At 42.8% G+C, this 9410-nt stretch overlaps 1 protein-coding gene across 4 annotated transcripts in view; it reads left to right on the top strand.

The window, feature by feature from the left end:
- The first annotated feature begins 1964 nt into the window (after window positions 1–1964).
- Window positions 1965–9410, top strand: part of ATP2B1 (ATPase plasma membrane Ca2+ transporting 1) — a 126043-nt gene continuing 118597 nt past the window's right edge. For 2 of the 4 annotated variants that reach the window (XM_054580187.1, XM_054580190.1), the window contains exon 1: window positions 1965–2241. The gene's annotated coding sequence lies outside the window, so the exon portion shown is untranslated. Of the gene's footprint in view, window positions 2242–2549; window positions 2846–9410 lie in introns of those variants that run through there. The other 2 variants (XM_054580189.1, XM_054580188.1) reach the window with 2 other exon arrangements.

Below are 9410 nucleotides of genomic sequence, written 5' to 3'. Positions count from 1 at the left end.
ATTTGCTATTTAAGGAATGAAAATATAAAACTAAACTACAGAGTACAATAATCTTGACTAGGATGATAAAAGTATATCACTGTATGTAACTCACATGTTATTAAAATGCATATAAATATTTTCTTGGATGTGTATGTATATAATCTTCATAAGTAAAAACTCTGTTGAAATCATGTTCTAAAAATGGAGATGCTGAGTAATTTTTCATGACCACAACACTTTAAGAGTGTATGTTTTATTTTTTGGAGCTGCAACAAGCCCACAAATGAACAGATTCTAGTTTAACCTTTTATACATTTTGCTAGCGTACTACAGCAATGATTCATATGTATATTATACTTCATGTTATATTCTTGATTAAAGCAGAATACATAACTCAGTTTTCATCTGTGACTACTTTGGAGGAAGAGTTGGACAAAAGCCAATGATTCTTAAATGTCTCTAAACCGTTTTTGAAAAGTTAATCTGTTCTGTTAAGTTTTGAAATAATGTCAGGAAGGCTATTGTACCATACCAACCAATTCCTGAACAGTGACTAACTTTGCTTGTCAAGGGCATAGCTCAAATGGCTGGTAATGTACGTCCTAGTAAGATATGTTAATCCACAAAAAAATTATTTTCAACAGGATAAGCTCTGAGCTTTTGCTTTATAAACTTTTACATATTTTGTTTCAAAGCCCTTAAAAATATTTAAATATAAATGCTACCAGAATGAATATACACAATAAAGTCCTTCGCATTGCCTGTATACTTTTAAGACGTTACGATTATTTTTTTTCCAGCCTTGGAATTAAGAGAAAGGAGAATGCAGAAATTGTCTTTTTGTTCTGATTAGGTGGTATTGAAAACAATACCGACAAGGTCTCTGAATAAGCGCTGATGGTTAATTCGAAAAAAGATTGGAAGAAGCTGGAGCCAAGTGTCTTAGGTGAGTCACTAATCTTTACGTGTTGCGGGGGAGGAAAAAACGGTTTTATTTTTAAAGAAGATGTCACAACGAATGGTTTTTATTGACTTGCAAAACCTCTTGAACGTTGGGGTAAAGCAGGCTTACATCTAAATTCCACATAATTCGGTGTTTTTTGTCTTTTCTCCACAGGAAAGAAGGGTCATAGGTAAAAAACGGAACAAGTGACTTAAAAGAGCCAACAGTTTGGCATAGATATAAAAAGCAAACCTAAAACCCAAAACACCGGGATTTTTAAGCGCGAGTCCAGAGGGGCCCGTCTGCGCCGACGGTACGCCTGCGTTAACCCCTTGGGCGCTGCAGCATCCGATCCCAGGTGTCTGTGGGCCCGACCCTAAGCAACAGAGATTGGGCGTCCCGCACGAAGGGACGGGGTGGACTCTCCCAGGAGGGAGAGATGGGAGGCACTTTGGTCATCTGGCGCGTGCGTCAAGGCCCGGGACTGGAATGGAGTCCGGTAAGGAGTGGAGAAGAGACGCGGAGAGAAGCCGCTCAAATGTCCTCCGACGAGTGGTCATCCTTAACCAGTCGAACCCAGGAGCGCTCGCCCTCCCACGCCCCCTGGCCCAGCTCCTGGGCTTTGGAGGGGCGCAGGCCGGGGGTGGCTCCGACGGGGCCCCAGGAGAAGACGTCCGCCTGCGGCAGTCATCACTTTCCAGCCTCCACACTCGCAGGAGTATCCCGGCCCGGTGCCGACGGAGAAGCAGTGACTGACAGAGTTACCGCCTCGCGCGCCCCAGCCACCCCCTCCCCCGCCACGACCCCCCCCGCCCCGATACGTCATGGAAACACGGACGTCAGAACCGGCCAGCCAATCGCAGGCAGCGGCAGGAGGAAAGGAGTTGGAGGGAGGGGGCGGGGCAGCGGCCAGTCAGGACGCACAGGAAAGGAAGAGAGGGAGGGGCGCGCGGAGGCGTGAGTCCCCCGCGCCGCACTCCAGCCACCCTTTCCAGACCGCCGGGCAAGTTCTAATCGCCAGGCGCGCGCTCGCCAGGGGGGGCGCGCTCGCCGGATCCTCCCCTTAAACGCCCTCCGTGCGCCGCACGGCTCCCAGTCCCAGTCTGAGCCTTGCTATCAAGGCGCGCGCACGCGCGCGCGCCCACCCGCCCCCAGGCTCCCCGCGGGCCGTATCACGTGACCGCGCCCAGCCAAGGCGGCGGCGGCGGCGGCGGCGGCGGCGCGAGCTTCGGCGGCGGTAGCGGGAGCAGCTGCGCCGCCAGCGTGGAACGAGAGGCGTGTGAGTGTGAAAAGAAGGGAGCGCCAGACCGGAACGGGTGAGAGTTCTCTTTCCCTTGCCTACCCCGACAATCTTGCGGGCCACCCGGTGCAAACGGGCTCGTGCCCTAAGCTGCGCGCAGTCCCCTTGTGCTCGGCCGTCCTCTCCGGTGGCCGCGGGCCCCGCCCCGAGCGGGCCGGGCTGCGGGTGTTCACCAAGGGGGCTGCACCCCGCCCGCCGCTGCGGTTGCGGATGGCGGCGTGAAGCTGCCGGTGCTGAGTGCGGCGCGCCCTGTGTGCGGCTTTTCCGAGCCGAGGAGGCGGGTCCTGCGGGGACGCGGGCGGCCACTCGGCGGCTGCCGGGCTCTGGGCGGGGGCCGGGCCGGGTGCCGCCTCCTCCTGCTCCGCCGCCTCCTCACAGTGCAGCGTGAGTAGGGAGCTCCGGCTGGTGGACGCCGAGCTTCTCGGCTCCGTGGCCGCCTCATTCTCGAGGTGCAATCGCACCTCCGCGTGGCGTCCCGAGCCCTACGAGCCGGCTGCAGACACGCCAAGGACCGAGCCCCGGTTCTCTGCGCTTCTCGCTGTCCCTTACCCTACCCCCGACCCTCTTGCAGCCTCCTTTGCCTTTTCTCCTTCGGAAAATGGTTCCTGCTGCCCGGCGAGGTGAGTGGCGGCCGCTGTCCGCCCGCGGCCGGGGCGATGGGGCAAGTCACCTGCGGGAAGGCCGGGCGGAACACGAGGGTCAGGGCGTCGCGGAGGGGTCCCTGACAGCTGAGTGCCCCGCGGACTGCAGCGGCTTCAGCGGGTTCGGGAGAAGTCGTCCGGGGAGTTCGGGGGGCCTCTCGCAGGTTGTCTCCTGCCGCGCCCGCACCGGGAGATCGTAAAGGTGAGCGGGTTCCTGGGCGTGCGCCTCAGCACCGGGTCCGGCGGGAGGCCCCGCCCAAGACCCAAGGGACTGAGCTCGGTGGGGCTTCTTGTGTACACCCGCAGCTCTTCTCCGAGCCGCCTTGTCCAAGAGGTAGCTCATCCCGTCGCCCGGTGCCCCCTCCCGGCGCTTGGTGACCTTGAGGGCAGCGGTGGCCGGCTCTCTTTCCCCGCGTTCCGAGAGGGTCACCCCTTTAATCCCCAGCTTTGAACCCACTGAGTCTCCGACGGGGATGCCTCGTTTTACTCTGTTCGGAGACGGTTGATTCGTGTCACACCGGACGGTGATTCCCCGGGAGTTGGAGAGTCGTCTCGTCTTTCTCCCGGTGTCTGCTGTCTGTCCCTTCGCGCCCCCAAGGATGTTCCGGGTTGCTTCCGATTCGCGTTTGTGGATTTAGTTTAGGAGAGGAACAAAAAAATACCCTGCGTTCTCCAACCCCCTCTTTGGAAAGGGTCAGTGAGAAAGAACCGTATTCCAGCTATGGGGTTGGGGGTGTACTCCCTTTATTCCTTCCTGCAAAATTCTGTGGCTAAGCTACTTAGCCTCCCCTTTGCTTGTGCCGCTGTCAGTAGCCAGGTCTGTGCGCATCTCATTCACCAGTTTTCCGCGGGACTTGCAGCACTAGAAAGTAAGCTCGTATCCTGTGCGGTGCGGCGGGCTTTACGCCTAGGGCAGATCAGGGAGCATTCAGGGTGGGCTGAAAGGGTCTCTAAATCTGCGGAGGGATTGCGGGTGTATTTTTACCTTCCCTGGTGTTAGATCGCAGGAGACAGCCACTTTGGCTGCTGTGCATTCCACTTTTCTGTGTTTGTTAATAATCTAATGGCTCCTGTTGGTATCAATTGCTGTTCATGATAAATTAGTTATGGATTTATTTTCGTTTGTGTTTAGGTATATGCTTGTGTCTGGATTGTCTGCTTTTCAACATGGAAGCCTTTGTTGTGTTTTACCTCCCCCACCTGAGGACAGTGTTATTTTAAAATAAAGCTCTTGCACAGCGTGGGTGTGTTTTATAATAAGAAGTACTTGTAAGGATCTGCTTTGTATGAATCTCTGCTGGGGCAGAGGGTGTGTAACCCTTTGGAAAGTGGCCACGTGAGTGAGTCGAAGGCCTTCATTGCTTGCCCCGCTGCTAGATTTCCCCAGACACCCTGTCCTTGTGTGTGGTAGAGGCGGATTGCGGGAATTAGACTGGAGGAGAATCTCTTTTTGTACTTGTGCCTTTCTGTTGGGTCCTCCTCCCCCTCTTTCTTTTTCGACCTGGTGAATTCAAATTTGAAGTAAATAGAAACATTTTCTCTAAAGGGAACCTCTGAAAACTAGTATATGAAATGGGCTTATTTAGCCATGATTTCAGTGGGATGTTTTAGTTTCTACCTTGCCTTGGGTGAGACAGTTAAATTGCTGTAATTAAGGGTGGATCTCTGTCCTGATTTTGGCTTGGGTGTAACTGCAAAGATCTTTGAAAAGTAACTGACTGTTATTGCCTACCATATAGTCTGCAAAAGTGAGTCACAATAGGGTGAGTTGAGGACAGAGCGCCACCTTTAATTTAAAATTTCATGATTTTGTTTTATTAAAATTGTGAAAATTCAGAGTACGCCTTTTTGATTTTTATTGCAGTTGTCATTGCTGACATCCTTATTTATATATATATAAGGTGATTTGTCTTCATTTTTCTGTAATCCTTCTTTTGGGGAAAATGGTTTCTGCAATTATATGGGAAATCATTTTTAAATTGAAGTTTAGGGTTTAATGTAGGATTCTGAGATGAGGTGAGAAACTAGGGGTAATGATGCCTGAACACTTAGGAAAAGAAATAAGGAAAATAATAGGTACATTGTAAGTGACAACTAGCCATTGTCACCAAATAAGGGTACCTACCAGCATGATCCTGGTCTTAACTTTTTTAGTTTGTGTGCTATTAACACTCTAAAGTAAACATGTAATAATATTAACCTTGCTTGAATAAAGTATAGTAATTCTTTTTGTTTGTTATTCATCTTCCAACTGCTTGCCTTTTATGGTTTTACTGAGAGAGGTTTACAATTACTGTACATGTTTTTTTTTTTTTAATTTTATTTATTTATTTTTAGAGAGGGGAAGAGAGGGAGGGAAAGATGGAGAGAAAGATGATTTGTGAGAAAAACATTAATGGGGTGCCTCTTACATGCCCCCAACTAGGAACCTGGCCAGCAACCCAGGCATGTGCCCTGATGAGGAATCGAACTAGTGACCTTTTCAGTTCTCAGGCCAATGTTCAATCCACAGAGCCATACCAGCCAGGGCCAATTACCTGTTTCTAAATAACTCAGATTAGGATTTGCAGCAGGATTTACATTCAGAGTTATTAAAGACAATATTGGAAAAAAATGTTTTCCATATATGGCTCCGCCAATATAAAAATAAATGGAGTTTTTAATACTTAGAAAAGAAATCAAATGCTGTAGTGACAGTTGAATTGGTGAGATTTCCTTCCCTGCCCACTTGCTTCCTCCTGTCCCCTCCCTCCCAAATAAAAAATTTAAGGTTCATTACCTCTTCACACTATTTAAACCCAGATGGTTTTTGATTATTGTGACTGCAAATGTAACACAAAGAAACAGCTAAAAAGATTTAGCTCTTAAGTAATGAATACATTAATGTGTGGGATACTACCAAATATAGTTTTAATTATAAACCACAAACTGCTGTCCTTTGTCTGCATTTAAGTTTCAGCACTTGGGATTTCTTCAGAAACTACTATAAAACATAAGCTATTGAACTATAGATAAATTTTATTAATGTAAAACTAAACAAATTTGCTTTGAGGTGAAAGGTGGTTTATGCTTCTTCAATCTGGAATATGGCTCCCAGCTAAAGGACTTTGAGCAATTAAGTTGATGTATGTATGCAGAGTAATTGTTCATCATTGTGCGTACTTTGATAAGTAAGATATCTTGATTTGGGGATTTCATTTGTCTGACAGGCTTCTTTTTTGGCAAAACAATCTCTTACCATATGAATTGAGTTGTATAGGTCAAGAGGTTTTAAGAGGAATGGGTAATTACAACTGTCATTTCTAGTTCTTTTCAATACTAGCAAGAAGGGTATTTGTCCGTTTTTTCCTCTTTTTCCACATATACAGTTGAAACCTGTTGTTTTCACTTTTTAATTCTGGAATTTTGGGATGAATGAGCAAAAAATGGAGTAAAAATCAGGAAGCAGAAACTTAAAAATTATATTTTACAGTTTGGGTAAGAATATTTACTCACCTAGTTGAAAAGAGTAATTATTTTTTGGTAGGTGTCATGATATATAGAAGTGTGCCGAGAGCATCTTACTTTGGAGTTTATAAAATCTGAGATAACATTGAAGGAAAATGATAAAATAGTTATGGGAATAATTTTCAAAAAGAAATAACTTTTAAAGAGGTTTATATTTAGCTTTTACCAATGTTTTATATACAAACATTGTCCTGTTAAAATTTATTATAGAATTGTAAACTATGTAGAAGTATAGAAAATACAGTAGTTAACTCATAGTTTATCTAATATCTTTACACAAAAAATAGATGTTATAAATGGGGACATAGTACAGGTAACTGAATTGTTTTTGTTTTATATTTATAATTTACAGAATATACATACAAATGTTCTATCTCTAATTGAATCTGAAGGGTCAGTTTTTATGTTCATTGTTTCTGTAATACTCTATTTTACAGCAGTCACCTAAAGATTATTGTGTCTCTCAAATTTTGCTCTCTTAATAATACTTTTGATTTATGAAGTGCTTTACAATATTTTCAGAATGTATTTACATATTACCTTATTTGATTCTCACAATATATGATCTTGTGAGATGAGTAAACAGTTGTACTATATTTCCCTGCCCCCACAATTAAAATGATTTGTCTAGGTTCTAAAGCTTCATAGCAGCAGCCAGATTTGCCAGAGCCAGACTTTAGGTGGCTTCTAGTCTTTGCCCCATTGCTTTCCATTACATGTGTTTATGTAAGTCTGTTACATAAATTTATGAAAAATCAGTTTCTGACCAGAGTACATTTTATAGTGGAATATAAACAGATTTGTTTGGGCTAGGCTTTATAAATTTAATCATTGGTTGTATTTGGTATAATGTAAACAGTTCATACCCTGATTTACCTAACAGCTGAGTAAATGAATTTGAACATATTTGAAATGCTATGTTTTTAATATTGGGGATGGATTATTTTTAGGTGAGCAATTTTGTTTTCAAAGACCTGTTGGTCTCTGAAATCATTTAGGTGTGTCTTAAATCTTGAGTTAAAATAAAATGACTTGCATGTTTCTTCTTTTAATTCCTGCTATATTTTTTTAATGTACTTGTTTTTCACAGAATGTTTATTACCTAAATACTTTTTAAATATTAATTTATGTAATGAAATTTAGTTTAAAAAGTATGAAGCTGGGAGATTTTAGTTCTTGAAATTCAGAACCTTATAAATCTCACAAGAAAGGTGGTGGTTCTCCAGCATTAGTGTGCATGAAGATCACCTGGGGAAGTTAGTAAATGTGCGGATTCCCTGGCATTGCCCCTGAAATCCTGATTCAGCAGAATTCGAGGTGGGGCCCAGTAGTCTGCATTTTGAAAAACATTGAGGCTGAATTCATAACTAGGTTAAAATTATATTACGTAGTAGAGATGCTTTTATAAATTGGAAGGACATCATTGATTTATTGGGTTGGCCAGAAAGTGTTTTTTTACCTAAGATGGTTCTTCTAGTGCTTAGTTCTCTTTAGCTTCATTTGAAACAATTTTGTTACATTATACCGTGACAGCTGTGTCAGTGTGCATTTAAAAAAAAACCTACCAAAATCGGTGATTTTTGTGCAGCCATTTTAATATTGAAGATGGAAGAAAATACACATTTTCAGTGTATTATGCTTTATTATTTCAAGAAAGGTAAAAATGCAGCTGAGATGTGAAAAAAAGATTTGTGCACTGTATTGCAAAGGTGCTGTGACTGGTCAAATGTGTCAGAAGTAGTTTGGGAAGTTTCTTGGTACTATTGACCTTTTGGCCAAATAATTCTTTGCTGTGGGGCTGTCTTATGCATTGGAAGATGTTTAGCAACTAGCCAAGTTTGATTTACAGACTTGGTGGTGGTGTAAATGTAAATGTAAATGTAAAAGTAAATGTACATTTACTTATAAATGTAAAATTAGTACATTGAAAATGTTTGTTGCAGGTATGCATTATCTTCTTTCAGAGGGTCCATCCACCTATGGTTAGGTTACTTATTAAGCACTGTAAACTCCCAGACAATGTTCTTCTCTTGTTTTCGTGCCTCAATGTCTGCATTTCCAAATGACTTGAACATGGGGGCTTATTTTTGTAAAAACAATACATGCTATGTCAATATAGTAGTGTATATTTATGCTTTATTCTAGCTCTAATTTTTTGTTAGCAGGAAAGACATTGGTGTTCCTTCAAACTAAAAGGACATAAATTGAATAGTGGTTTTTATTAGTTTCAGCTAACGAGCAACTATTCCTTCCTAACCAGCAGTTTAGTACCTAGTGATCTTTAAAGAATATTAATGTTATGACTGGTAACTTACCATTCTGTGCATTCAAACAGAATTTACTGCTATTTCACTTAAATGTTAAATAACAGTTTGTATAGTTCAGCAATCTATTGTAAGGTTTGTTGTAAACTGATCTGGCTTTTTGAACTGTTTTATCTAATAGTATACATCATGCATGGATTATTTTCTATTTAAGACCAGTTTCAAAATGCAATTGTTTTTGCTGCATTTACAATAATATAGTAAATAGTTGCATCTGTATTTAAAATACATTTTATAATGAAATTAATTTCAAAGAAGGTCCAACTCAAGACTGCCAAACATTGTTTTGTTTGTTCCAGAACTTAGGTTTGTTGGCTATGCTTTAGGATTGTATTTAGGAATCATGGGTTATAATTACAAATAATTGTAGAAATCTAAACTAATAAAGCTTTCTGGCAGTGGGATCAGGATAAACTATAGGGAAACTTTTTGCCACATTTTTTTAAAGCTTTTTTTTTTTTTTTAATTTGGTTTTTCCTAGGACAGTTATCACCTCTTCTAAACAGTATGCAGTGTTTTTAGTTACCTCTGTAGTATTATTTGGTATTTCTAAGTACAATAACACACAACAATATGGTTTCTAAAAATCTTGGATCCCAGAAGGAATAAGGATAGTTTGGAATGGACCAGTGCTGGCTTATACTGTCAAATCTGAGATTATACTGCTTAACTGTAAACTGGTATAACTACTGTAAAAACCTGATAAATTTAGT

The sequence above is a fragment of the Pteronotus mesoamericanus genome, unplaced genomic scaffold (assembly GCF_021234165.1).
Source record: "Pteronotus mesoamericanus isolate MK-2021 breed Mesoamerican mustached bat unplaced genomic scaffold, CSHL_Meso_final contig_56, whole genome shotgun sequence".
NCBI classification, from domain to species: domain Eukaryota; kingdom Metazoa; phylum Chordata; class Mammalia; order Chiroptera; family Mormoopidae; genus Pteronotus; species Pteronotus mesoamericanus.
Note: the sequence above shows the minus strand (reverse complement) of the source record. Positions and strands in the feature narration are given on the sequence as shown.